The sequence below is a fragment of the Schistocerca piceifrons genome, chromosome X, assembly GCF_021461385.2.
Source record: "Schistocerca piceifrons isolate TAMUIC-IGC-003096 chromosome X, iqSchPice1.1, whole genome shotgun sequence".
In the NCBI taxonomy this organism is placed as follows: Eukaryota; Metazoa; Arthropoda; class Insecta; order Orthoptera; family Acrididae; genus Schistocerca; species Schistocerca piceifrons.
The window spans coordinates 511,196,032-511,209,970 of NC_060149.1; the positions used below are offsets into that span (position 1 = coordinate 511,196,032).

General features: G+C 43.1%; 1 protein-coding gene across 1 annotated transcript in view; it reads left to right on the forward strand.

Annotated features, from left to right (window-relative positions):
* The first annotated feature begins 791 nt into the window (after positions 1 to 791).
* Positions 792 to 13,939, forward strand: part of LOC124721976 (pancreatic triacylglycerol lipase-like) — a 451,439-nt gene continuing 438,291 nt past the window's right edge. The window contains exon 1 of the mRNA XM_047247144.1: positions 792 to 855. The gene's annotated coding sequence lies outside the window, so the exon portion shown is untranslated. The remainder of the gene's footprint in view (positions 856 to 13,939) is intronic.

Below are 13,939 nucleotides of genomic sequence, written 5' to 3' on the forward strand. Positions count from 1 at the left end.
CGTACCGCAGCTGCTCACGCTAACCACGGGTCCACGGCGCTCCTCAGCTCAGATTAACCTTAATGTTGCCTACCTTGCGCACGGACAACTCAGTTTGTATATTTTGCTTATTTTTTCATAGTTCCACACAACTTCTTCCTGTTTTCTCGATTGATCTGTGTTCAGTTTTTCAAGGCCCATCCAGTGTGCCAACTTATATCTAAATCTGAGGGGTGTGCGATGGGGAGGTTCCCTTGTCAGAGCAATTTGAACCATTTTTGAAACCGCAATTTATCAGGTCGCGGAAGAAACTGACAGTGTAATTCTTCGCAGTCAATGAGGAATGGTTTTTATACACTTTCCCATTACGATATCTTTTTTTCTTTGACAAGCTGCAGCGTGTCTTACTGACGAAGAGGCTAGTATTACACGCAAGTGACGTACAATTGCACAATGTTGACGAAAGACCACATAATGCACGGTAGACAGAAGAAACTTTGGCTGCTGCAGTAAACAATAAACATTCATACAGTCCCAACCGAGCGCCATCGGAAAACTTATGTTTGAAGCACTAGAGACTGTCCGTGTGCGAAACAGATTCGATCAAATGGTGAGATCCACACAGAGGGTTTACTTGGCACACGCTCGGGAACGCTGCTCCAGCGTGTCGTCAGCGAGGGCACTCGCTCCTAGCAGTGGAATGTAAGCGATGCAGGCCTCCCTCCAGCTAGCGGCCAGGTTGGCGCCGGCTGCCGCGCGCGGCGCTGCCAGCGCGGGACGCAGCTGCTAGCCGCAACAGGTGCGTCGCGGCACCAGTCGACTATCGGCTGCGAGCGAATCCGAGCGCGCTAACGCCGACGCCGGTCAGTCGCCAAGGTAATGTCGCCTGCACTTTCACCAGCTAGCCAAATCAACATTTGTAAATATGACTGCCCTGTACACCAACGGCTGTCTTAGCAGCGTTGCTCAGAGGTAGATTAATTTCGCAATCAGTTCCATTGTCGCAGAAAGCATCGTTGTCATACTTCGATTTTAATACGTCGTTACCGAACTCTGTGTTCGTTCATATGTTTCTGGTCGTTGTTAAGTGATTGTTGTTCACAGTATAATGACTTCAAAGGAACATCAGTAGAACTTCTCTTTTTTTCCAATTTCGGAAAATGCTTCGTTATTGTACAATTATCCAGAGACATAAAAGATGCATCAGTACACACACACACACACACACACACACACACACACCAAAAGACAGAGTAAGAGAAAAGAACTAATTGTTAAAGTAATTTCTTAAAATAATTCCACAGTTCTATTACGTCATAACCGCATTTATAGAGAATATACAGTGCTGCTGCTGTGGGCAAATAAGATGACTGCACCACCACGAATAACGACAAAACGTTCTTATTGCTACCACCGTGGACGTGGCGGTGTATTCGCTGTCAGCGGGGCGCATCGAACTGCGGTTTCAAAACCAGCGCCTTCTTCCCACACGTGACGTAAGTAGCCACTCAGAGGCAAGCAGCTGAGCAATACACGAGCGACATCTTGCCGATCGTCAGCTGATAGTATCTGTAGCAGACGACACGAGGACTCGTTACATATGACTTCGATGTGTTCTGAAACTCCTGGAAGTACGAAATGCCAACTCTTTCTCTGTTCTCATTCGAATAAGCCAAGTGAAAATATGTGACTTCATAGTTGCTACCTGTAAAAGTATAATTAGATGCTTGTTTTTGTAATGCAATATGTGTTTTTCGGTTGAAATGTTTCATAACCTGACGAAGCTGCTATGTTATTTAGCAGTGACGGAAGCACTGTGACGTGCTGTGTTTTGGAGGGAAAAGTGATATAATTTGCGTACTGAGGACAAATGAGAAACTGAAATTAATGTGTAACCGTCTAGAGTACCAATTATTCTCACAGAAGGATTCCATAAGAAATGAAAAAAGTAATTCCCTGCTCACACTGTACCTGAAGCTGTTCTTCACTGCTTCGTTGTTTTTTTTCATGCACATAATTCGCTTGGTCTGGCTTTGTTGCGCAGTTAGCATTCTTCTGTGTCCATTCGTATCACATTTGAAGGCGGTTAGTCAGTCTCCGGCTGTAGGAATGTGAGTTTACAAACTGCCGGATGCGTTCACATCAACCCGAAATTTCAGTCCATACATAAGGTATACGTTAATAATTTCAAAATGTGTGCCATGTTAGTGACATTTCTGTACTCAAATTCTGAGTCAGTGCTTTGAATTGTATTCCAGAAGGTGGTGGTAAGAGGACGATGAAAAACTTTTGTACACACCCTATTATGAAGAGTTTTGTGAAATACAATTTTAACTGTTTCTTTAATTCTTCGTAATTGTTGATACTTGCCATTTGTACTCGTTACATGGACGAATAATGAGAGTTGCTGAAATACAGAGTTAGGAACTTTAATTTAGACAAAATTCGTAGCACACGTTAAAATAAATTATCTCCGAAAGCATTCAGAAAATGGGTCGGGTTCAAAGTGTGCTCTTTGTTGTCTGTCTGAACCTTCGTGGCAGCAGCGTCAGCAAAAGAAAGTCTGCATATACATAGACGCATACGATAAAAATATTGTCACATGACTCCCAGCTTGTGTGCAATTATTTCGATTTGACGCTGTTTCGGAGACTTGCGAGTCAATTTCGCTACTTATCTTAGTAACTTGTACTTCGGCAGCAAGCAAGGTTAACAAGTAAACTATAGAGGTAACCTCTTTATTTTAACTAGGAATTTACAACCTTCTTAATATATGCGATTAGTGATTCAGTATTTCCACTTAAAATTATGCAGGGTAGCAATATAAAATTCTCTATGAGAAATGCCACTTGAAGATAAGTCGAGAGTATTATTCCGTGACTTAAAGGAAAATGAAAGGTTGTATTGAGGCGTCAGACAACAGTGCATTAGCCATTGCCATGAAGATTTGAGATGACTTTCACAGTTTCATGCGATCAGTGGTAGGTAGCTCTATAATGACGTATTACTCGGCCAACGTCATCTTTCTTGGACAACGCCAAACTGCTACAAATAAAAAATATTCATCTCTCAGTATCTACAGTTTTTCTACAAGGGTTCGTAGATTGTTTCAGTCTAAAACTGAAAATAATAAGATCAGATATGACTATATTTTAACCCCGAACATGACCGCACTCGACTATAAAGTCAAATACCTTTTCACTTAACCACCAGTCCTTCATGTTTTGCTATAGCGTGTTAAAGCATTTCATAGATATCCATTTTCAGTAATGATGTGAATAAAGTCAGACCAAACAAAAGAATGACTTTTTTTGGCAACAATATCGTTCGATTACGTGCACCCATTACTTGGGAGCTTCAGATCGTCTCATGTGAGGCAGAACAGCCTCTGATTTCAGAACCTATCCATAGTACGGCTCGGAGGCAGATTGGGTACGTGTCAGATTACAAAACAAAAGGTTTGAATTTCGATCTTAATTTAATAATAAGAGTCTTTTAGTTATTTATCGCTGCCTGCGTCCCTTATGCTGCACAGTAGAACATCGCTACCTAATGGTCGCTAGAACCTGATTTACATTTCACTTAGCGGTGGAGACCGGAAACCTAACAATGCGTCTTCTGGCGGGGCCACACTGGCGTATCTGAATGGTTTAAACTTTACGGAAATGCGTTCGTACGTGTTAGACAAACTAACTGTAAATGCAAACTGGCTGTTGAATTAGTGGATTATTAACACGTACTGTTTCACTTAGTAGATTACGTCTTTTGATGCAGGGGTATATGAACAGTTGATTTTCAGACGAGCTTTGGTAACAATATAAAGCAATCACTGTCGACAAGTTTGTAATATGTAAATTAAACTACAGTGCCAATTAAAAAATGGTTCAAATGGCTCTGAGCACTATGGGACTGTCCGCAGCTCGTGGTCGTGCGGTAGCGTTCTCGCTTCCCGCGCCCGGGTTCGATTCCCGGCGGGGTCAGGGATTTTCTCTGCCTCGTGATGACTGGGTGTTGTGTGATGTCCTTAGGTTAGTTAGGTTTAAGTAGTTCTAAGTTCTAGGGGACTGATGACCATAGATGTTAAGTCCCATAGCGCTCAGAGCCATTTGATTTTAGCCAACTATGGGACTTAACATATGAGGTCACCAGTCCCCTAGAACTTTAGAACTACTTAAACCTAACTAACCTAAGGACATCACACACGTCCATGCCCGAGGCAGGATTCGAACCTGCGACCGTAGCGGTCGCGCGGTTCCAGACTGAAGCCCCTAGAACCGCTCGGCCACACCGGCCAAAGATAGAAAAACAAGCTGCCGATGTCCCGAAAGCCGATGATGGTAGAACTGGCAATGGAATAAAATAGCCGGCCAGTGTGGCCGAGCGGTTCTAGGCGCTTCAGTCTGGAACCGCGCGACCGCTACGGTCGCAGGTTCGAACCCTGCCTCGGGCATGGATGTGCGTGATGTCCTTAGGTTGGTTATGTTCAAGTAGTTCTAAGTTCTAGGGGACTGATGACCTCAGATGTTAAGTCCCATAGTGCTCAGAGCCATTTGAACCATTTGAATTAAATATGTTGTTGCCTAGGAGAAGGTGTGCTTTTCCAAGAATAGAAATTTGTTTCTGTGTTCTCAGGGTAACTGCCGTCTAAAGCAGAATTCCCCCCTCAGGCTGTTAAGCAACTACCATGAAAAAATCTGGGCGCAGATTGTTCATTGTGAAATCTATACTCTCTGGGCCGAGTACGCTACTTGCAACTCCACGAAGTGCATTAGTTCGACGTGAATTGGAAGTCAGCAGACCAGAGTCACCTGAAAAATATCCCATTTTACGAAAGTAAATCTACGGTACACTTTGTTTTTGAGGCCATTTGTTGTTGTTGTTGTGGTCTTCAGTCCTGAGACTGGTTTGATGCAGCTCTCCATGCTACTCTATCCTGTGCAAGCTTTTTCATCTCCCAATACCTACTGCAACCTACATCCTTCTGAATCTGCTTAGTGTATTCATCTCTTGGTCTCCCCCTACGATTTTTACCCTCCACGCTGCCCTCCAATACTAAATTGGTGATCCCTTGATGCCTCAGAACATGTCCTACCAACCGATCCCTTCTTCTGGTCAAGTTATGCCACAAACTTCTCTTCTCCCCAATCCTATTCAATACTTCCTCATTAGTTATGTGATCTACCCATCTAATCTTCAGCATTCTTCTGTAGCACCACATTTCGAAAGCTTCTATTCTCTTCTTGTCCAAACTATTTATCGTCCATGTTTCACTTCCATACATGGCTACACTCCATACGAATACTTTCAGAAATGACATCCTGACACTTAAATCAATACTGGATGTTAACAAATTTCTCTTCTTCAGAAACGCTTTCCTTGCCATTGCCAGCCTACATTTTATATCCTCTCTACTTCGACCATCATCAGTTATTTTGCTCCCCAAATAGCAAAACTCCTTTACTACTTTAAGTGCCTCATTTCCTAATCTAATTCCCTCAGCATCACCCGACTTAATTAGACTACATTCCATTATCCTTGTTTTGCTTTTGTTGATGTTCATCTTATATCCTCCTTTCAAGACACTGTCCATTCCATTCAACTGCTCTTCCAAGTCCTTTGCTGTCTCTGACAGAATTACAATGTCATCGGCGAACCTCAAAGTTTTTATTTCTTCTCCATGAATTTTAATACCTACTCCGAATTTTTCTTTTGTTTCCTTTACTGCTTGCTCAATATACAGATTGAACAACATCGGGGACAGGCTACAACCCTGTCTTACTCCCTTCCCAACCACTGCTTCCCTTTCATGTCATTCGACTCTTATAACTGCCATCTGGTTTCTGTACAAATTGTAAATAGCCTTTCGCTCCCTGTATTTTACCCCTGCCACCTTTAGAATTTGAAAGAGAGTATTCCAGTCAACATTGTCAAAAGCTTTCTCTAAGTCTACAAATGCTAGAAACGTAGGTTTGCCTTTCCTTAATCTTTCTTCTAAGATAAGTCGTAAGGTCAGTATTGCCTCACGTGTTCCAGTGTTTCTACGGAATCCAAACTGATCTTCCCCGAGGTTGGCTTCTACTAGTCCATTTGTTACATCTGTGAATTTTACGTCGGAATTATTAGAGAGCATTTTATCTGCTGTCACCAATAAAACTCTAACACCTCGTTAACGCGGTTAGGTATTTGGTTCCCTGGCACTACATAAACATATATAATCCGCAAGACACTTTACAGTGTGTGGAGAAGAGAATTTCGTGTACCTGCACCGTTTAGCTTCCTCGCCTACTCCAGTCATGACCTTCGGTGACACAACGTATGAACTCGAATGTCTCTGATTTTTCTGTCATTGTCAATTCTCGATATGCTCGTGGGATAATGTAATATGTTGCTTGACTCTCCTTAGAATACACGCCTCGCAATACACATTCCTCTTGCAGTGTATACCAGTGGAATTGGAGGACCAGTTTCATGATGCTCGTGCGTTTACTAAATGATTCCATGACTAAACCCACGGTTCTTCTTTTGATATTCTATATTTTCCTTATTAATGAAATCTATTTCGGTCTCTAAACTGAAGAGCAACACTGAAGAATCTGTCGAATAACAGTTTTCCAAACTATGTTCCTCGCAGATGAATTACATTTCCTGAAGGTTCATCCAATCCATCTCAGTCTATAAGATTCCTTTCCTACGATTATTTTTTATGTGATCGTTCCACTCTGAATCTCTTCTAACGCATACTTACTATATATTTTACGGGTGTGCCTATTTCAAGTGATGGAACGCCAGTCGACGCCAATAGTATAATCGGCCGCCTGGAACGTCAGTCGACGCTAGTAGTGTAATCGGCCGCGTGTTTACGCACAATTTGTTACAAATATTTACAGTGAGGGCCAACTGTCAGTCCTTTCACCAAGGTTCGATCCTCTTCAAATCTTCCTTTCCGGAACAGTTTTCTAGCGTTGTGACATCGCTCTATGCACAATCAGCCTCACACCACACTTTCCCACCAGAGTCTTGTGTAATCTCGCCGCTGCCCTACCATTAGATTTATCAATGATATGAGCTGTATGTACACTTTTTGTTTGCTATCCTAGCGAAATGAGATTTCGACATTGGCCAGCGGGGTCAACGGTTCTGATGGCGCCAAGGGCTTGAGCTGAAACGTCGCCACCAGTAAACACATCCAATCAATGTTCCAGCATAGCACACTGAATCACACAAATCCGTCACTAAGCCGCCACAACGCCACACAGTGTGACTGGACCGTTTGATTGGGCAGTCGGCTGAAAGGCTTCCTTCCTCATCAGCTGCCTCTAGATGTTTACTTGTTTTCTTCAGCAGTATCGATTCCGACTGTCCCAGTTTCGCCCCCGCATCAATCATACCATCGTCTTGACCCACATCATTTCAACAGGAACTGTTTCATGTATTCTATTTCTAATATTTACCAAAATTTCAAAACTTAAGAGACATGCACACAAACTACAGTCGAATGCAACTAGAAGAAATGAAGTAATCTTTCAAACAAACAATTCCTATTTTTTTCCATCCTTGAGGCATCTGCCTTTAGCCAAATAATTACGTGAAATTAGCAGGAAAGGCTACTGGAGCCCAGAGGCATGTGACGTGAGCATCGTAGAGGCGGAACTACTCTTATTCCAGATGTGAAGAAACGATCGAATTTGTGGTAATGACTGTGGGACCAAACAGTTGAGGTCATCGGTCCCTAGGCTTACAAACTACTTAATCTAACTTAAACTTACGCTAAGGACAACACATACACACCAAATGCCCGAGGGAGTACTCGAACCTCCGACGGGGGGAGCCGCGCGAACCGTGGCAAGGCACCTGAGACCGCACGGCTACCCCGCGGAGCTCAGAAGCGATCGCCATCAGTTATTTCACAGGTTGACATTTCCACCTTATAGATGTACGGGATATCTGAATAAGAAGCATGTTAAGAATACTAACAACTCCGTAGAATAAAGGGGATTCAAAATTGGTTATGACGAATGAGGCTGCCATAGGAAGCGAAGGAAGAAGAGCGGAATCGTCAAAGACTATGATCTCTGAGAAAGAAACGCCAGGAAATATGGGTCCTTGAAACAGTGAAATCTATTCCCCAAATCAACTTTAAAATGTACAGTTGCATAAAATCAATACCTCCAATTGGAAGTCATTATTAGAACGTAGACTTAACAATATTAAAATTTAGATTTTTTCAGAATTTTTCTTTTATATGAAATGAAAATGCTCATCAAGAAGCGTTAATGAGTATAAGTTCACAATTTGGAGTGATATAGACTTTTTTGTTTTAAGCTCGGCAAGACTTCTCTGCCGCTAGGGACTTTGCCTGTTACCTCAATCTTTTCATCTCCAGTAAGTACACTACTGCACAAAACTTAAGGACGAAAGTAACTATCGCATTATGTGTCACTGCTAAGAAACGAAACTCGATGAAACTTAACCACACACAGAAAGCAGAAAGGACTGCTACAGTATAGCACAGGAAGGAGCTACATGAAATTATCAGTGAGAAGAAGAGAAATGACACTTTTATTCACAGACAATAAATACACAGAAGTCACTGCGATTTAAGATGGTACCCACGACACAGGGACGTGGTTCGTAACATGTGCGTGATCACCACGGACGGCACTGCATGCTCTGTAACGAGCTCCCATGCTGGCCACAAGGTTGATACGGAGTTCTCGTGGTAGGGCGTTCCATTTCCTCCACCAGTGCGCTTGACAACTGCTGGATGGTCGCTGGTGCATGTGAACGTGCTGCAATAACTCTCCCTACCGCATCCCACACTTGCGCGATTGGATTTAACGAGGGAACGGGCAGGCTAGTCCATTCGCCGAATATCCTCTCCTTCCAAGAGCACCTCCACCTGCGCAGTTCGTTGCGGTCGCGCATTGTAACCCATAAGAATGAAGTTAGAGCCGAATGCATCTGTGAAGTATGGGTAAGGAGTACAGCGTCCCAATAACGTTTACTGGTGAGCGCACCGTGTTCAATGATTTGGAGGTCTGTACGCCCATGCAACAATATGCCTCCCCACACCAGAACACCTGGACCCCCGAAACAATCATCTACGACAGTTTTACTGGCTGCATTACGTGTTCACACAATCGCCATCTGAGAGTACGTAAACCCCGCCTTTTGTAAGGTTCATTGGACGATCATAAATCGCGGTGACTTCAGTGTAATTACTGTCTTTGAATAAAAGTGTCATTTCTGTTTGTCTCATTGCGGATTTCTTTCAGTTACCTTCTGTGCAGTACTTTACTTTAGCAGTTAGTTCTTTCTGTGTTTCATCGAGCTATGTTACTTGGCAGTGAGACATTATGCGAAAGTTGCTTTCGTTCTTTAAGTCTCGCACACCAGTGCAGACGGTAACAAGAAATTTACATATACGAGAACGGACGTGGAACATTGCCAGTAACTCTCACTACCTCTCGAACAAATGTCACAGTTTCCCTCGCTTCTGTGACTCGTACGGCTGGGATTTGCACGGTTAGCAAGTTAAGTAACAGTAGGTCGACAACGACTCAGGATTTAACTTTATAAAGATAAAAAATTATTTGTGATACTGTAGTTGAACTTCGGTCCAGAATAAACTCGTGTAATACAGGAACCAATCTCATAAATTTACTGTGCGCTGAAAGTACATGTAAAGAATTGCACAACTAAGTCCTTCTACAGACTTATGTAACCAATGCTATTGATGCGCTATTACTGCATGATATGGAGTGTCACACAATTTATCATTTGATTCCGGTTAATGCAACGTTACGTGTAGAAATTAAACTCTCTGGCCATGTACTTCAAATTCTCGCTCTACATATCATGTGGCGTGACCGAGAGAACAATTTGAGACGAAGAACCAACTTCAAAAACCTCAACCAATGTCCCTACAGTGTTTCCCAAACATTGACTTGAGCACTTAACTCTCCTGATCCAAACCGACTGGTTTCATTTATCTGAGGGCGTTTGCCTAGTGTGGTTTATCGAAATCCTAATCGATTCAGTTGGGAGAATACGTGGGCCGCGTGAACAGTTCGCACTAGCATCGAGCGAAGGCGTCAGGGGCCAGAAGTGCCCCAGTGCTGCAGCACGAAACCTTCATCACTTTCTATGGTTTTGTTTGTTTCCTGTCACCATTACCTTGAATTATAATGCCTACTTTGTAAATGGTTTTTGCGTTCTTCCGACCACAATCGGTAATTTTTACTTCCTGTTTTGTTTTCTTTCCATTACATGAAACATTTCTTCAAAACTGCCGTTACGTATTGACCTTAAATGATTTCCGGAATGTCGAGAGCCGAAAATTCCGGTAAGTGCTCCTCGAGTGGTGTTGGTCTCAATATTTTAGACGCTACGAACACGCAGCTTCGTTACAGTACCTCGTAGTTTTACGGCGTTATTTGGTAACACACCGAATATTAGCTGACAAGAAATGGAGACAATTAACTGCTACATTCGACGTTTTCTTACTAACTAAATTGTCACAGAGCCTCTCGCCAAACCTTTGCCATCAGCCACATAGCTTCTCTTAAAAGTTGAGGTAGTCCACATCTGACCGAAAGAGGTGGCGCAGACGTTGAGGCACTGGAGTTTCTTCGTGAGGAAGAGCTTTCACATCCCTGCCTTGCCATCCAGATTGAGATTTTTCTATGGTTTCACTAAATCACTCAGTGCTGGTATGGTGCCCGTCGTCAATGGGACGTTAAGTCGTAATCATTATTTAACGCTTGAACCAACCCTCACCTTTTTTTTTTCAGTAAACGTGACATTCGCTTCTGACAACGTTTTGTGTATGTGTAAAAATTCAAACTGTACTCTGGTTCTCATTCCTCGTAAACTGTATGTTCCGCTGTAGCAAATTGCTTGGCTTTGTTCCGAATTAGCCGGCCGCGGTGGTCTAGCGGTTCTAGGCGCGCAGTCCGAAACCACGCGACTGCTACGGTCGCAGGTTCGACTCCTGCCTCGGGCATGGATGTTTGTGCTGTCCTTAGGTTAGTTAGGTTCAAGTAGTTCTAAGTTCTAGGGGACTGATGACCACAGATGTTAAGTCCCATAGTGCTCAGAGCCATTTGAACCATTTTTTTTTTTTTGTTCCGAATTAGAAGGCAATCAATGACACACAAATTGAAATGCCCAGAAAAATACCTTTTTCTTGAAGCCAACCTTCGGACTGGGGAAATCTCTTCTTCTGACCGCCAGTTATATGAACCGTCCATGACTCATAAAGTCCCTGTTAAGGTGTCCCTTCGTGCACCAGAATTACAAGTAATGCCAGTTCCCAGGAAGACATGTTTACTAAGACCGGCTGTATCACCACCAGCTCCGTTCGCGGCGGTATAAATTAGCTTGTCATGTACTTGTAGTGATTCGCTCTCGCAGGTGACGTCTCTGTGACTGGGAAAAACCACAGAAGGACTCAGTCATAAGCGTCAGCTGTCACTGCCTACCACGATGAAAGAGAGCGCAGCAGTTCAGAGTACGTGACACGACAGTTAATATTTATTTGGTCCCGACAGTGCTAAAGAAGCAACCTAACGACCTCTTGTACTTCGTGTAACTTGAGCATTCGCACCTCTGTAGCTTAGTAAAACCTGCTTGTCGTTTAGTCATTTGTTTAAAAAAAATGGCTCTGAGCACTATGGGACTTAACTGCTGAGGTCATCAGTCCCCTAGAACTTAGAACTACTTAAACCTAACTAACCTAAGGACATCACAAACATCCATGCCCGAGGCAGGATTCGAACCTGCGACCGTAGCGGTCGCGCGGTTCCAGACTGTAGCGCCTAGAACCGCTCGACCACTCCGATTTGTTTCAATAAATGTAAAATTTCTTCATTGCACTGAATATTTCTCTTAGCAGTGACGTCTCAAGGATAACAGACAATATTCTTTCAGATATTGTATAGCCATTGCCTCGTTTATGCTATTTGGATAGCGGAACACTGTGAGGGCTACCGATTGATGTCAGCTAAAGGAGATTAAAGTTGCCACATGTGTCTGTGTGAATGTTCGCTGGTTTTTCTCTCTCGCTGCAGGTACTCTCGTTATAAGCACGTAAGGACGATCCCAAGACTATTTGATTAACTAATAGGAGGGTATGCTCTTTACTGCTTCTTCGTAAACCGAGAACGTGACAGCAGCGTTAGTGCCCCACATATTGCGACCTCGATTTATGATTGGGTAACTGTATCCACCCCTCCTAATCAAATCTCATCACATATTCGACCAAAAACTGAAAAAACTGAGATACAAATGTTAGTTGATTATCGAAATATATGGTTGATATGGAGGATACGGAGTTGGAAGTTACGGAATTGGAAGTTATGTTCACCTGCTTCAATGTTGCTCCTTGCAAGATAGGCTCCACGTTGTCACCAGTCACGAAAATTTCATTATCATTGGCCAAAGTAGAGTGCTCATCACATCCTCCAGTGTACAGTACCCTTCACGAACAAGCGATCTACTAACTTTCAAGTAAGCAGTAGCGCATCTCTTAAACATCGCAGTTCCCTTCCTCAGACGAGAAGATGTGTGTTTTGCGATCTCTTGAGCATGTAATCATAGTACGCGTACACAGCGGTTACTTTTAACGTCTAACATCCATGGTTGACTTCGAGCAGTTCGTATGGTTCAAATGCGTACAACGTCTGCCAGATTACAAAATAAACATCCCCCGGGAAAATTGGCGGCTAGCCTGAGGGAGTTTCTACGCTGGTTCCCACAGCCGTTTTGCATAATGTCGGGCTGACTTCATTTTCGCATCAGGATCAGACCACATTAACAGTAAAGTGTGGAACCACATGGAACAAAAATTACACAATTCACGGACTTTTGGTATGCACAACACATGTCCCTTTATCTTGTCAATCTCTGCAACCGTTTTTCCTCAGTTGTTATTTCAGTGTTGTTTACATTGTAGAGAAGAATAGCTACTCCTCACCTTCTGTAACTAAATTTTATTTTTATTTCAAAACCTAGAATGTTACACCTCTTTTGTTATCTTCAATAGTTTTTATAAATCAAATATTTTTGTGTGTCCATTGGCTGATCTGATAGCATTTCTGGACTCCTGAACTCAGATTTCCCGATGTACGCGAGGGATCACGTTAACCGCTTTGGCTATCCGTGCACCACTCACGGGCACACCCAAACTTCCATATGTCGTCGTCGTTGTTCCTGAGTGACAACCTGTACCCGTACACGCCGCAATATCGTATCGCACCAATAAATAGTTAATTTGATAACAGATGGAAGTGTAGAGGGTAAAGGTCATGTAGAGAGATCGGGGTTTGACCACAGTAAACAGTTTCAAGTGGATGCAGGCTGCAGATGCTATGTAGGGATAAAGAGACTTCCACTGGATGGACTACATTGGGGAATTGCATCAAACCCATTTCTGGACTGCATGTGTTGTTATTTTCTGACTACATAACTCCGCATTACTGCAGCCTTCATCCGTTTGAACCTGCTTTCTGTTCTCAAGCTTTGATGCCGTCTACAGTTTTATAAGCACGAGGATTCATTGTCGCATCTCCTCGTGCCATCAGTTCTCAATGTTATTGAGTCTTTATGGTCTAGTTTGGAGGTAAGGGTGATCGTTTTCCACCTCCATCATCGCTACCTGATCTTGCCACTGTTTTGCAGGAAGAATAGTGTAAGAATCGCTTGAAAACCTTACAGTATCTGTATTTGTTCCGAGACGATTGGAAACTGTTTTTAAAGCAAACGGTTTTCCTACACCGTACTGGGCATGGTAATGCGTGTATGTGGTGTTTCCATGTTTTTGTCCACCCTGTGTAACTGCTCATGCAGAACTGACCAGCAAGAGCGATGTGTATGTCTTCAGCAGCTCCAATTCTGCACATTGGAACTGGATCGTCTTCCACTCATCACAAGAGTCACTCCTGCATGTCTAGCGTGGGTT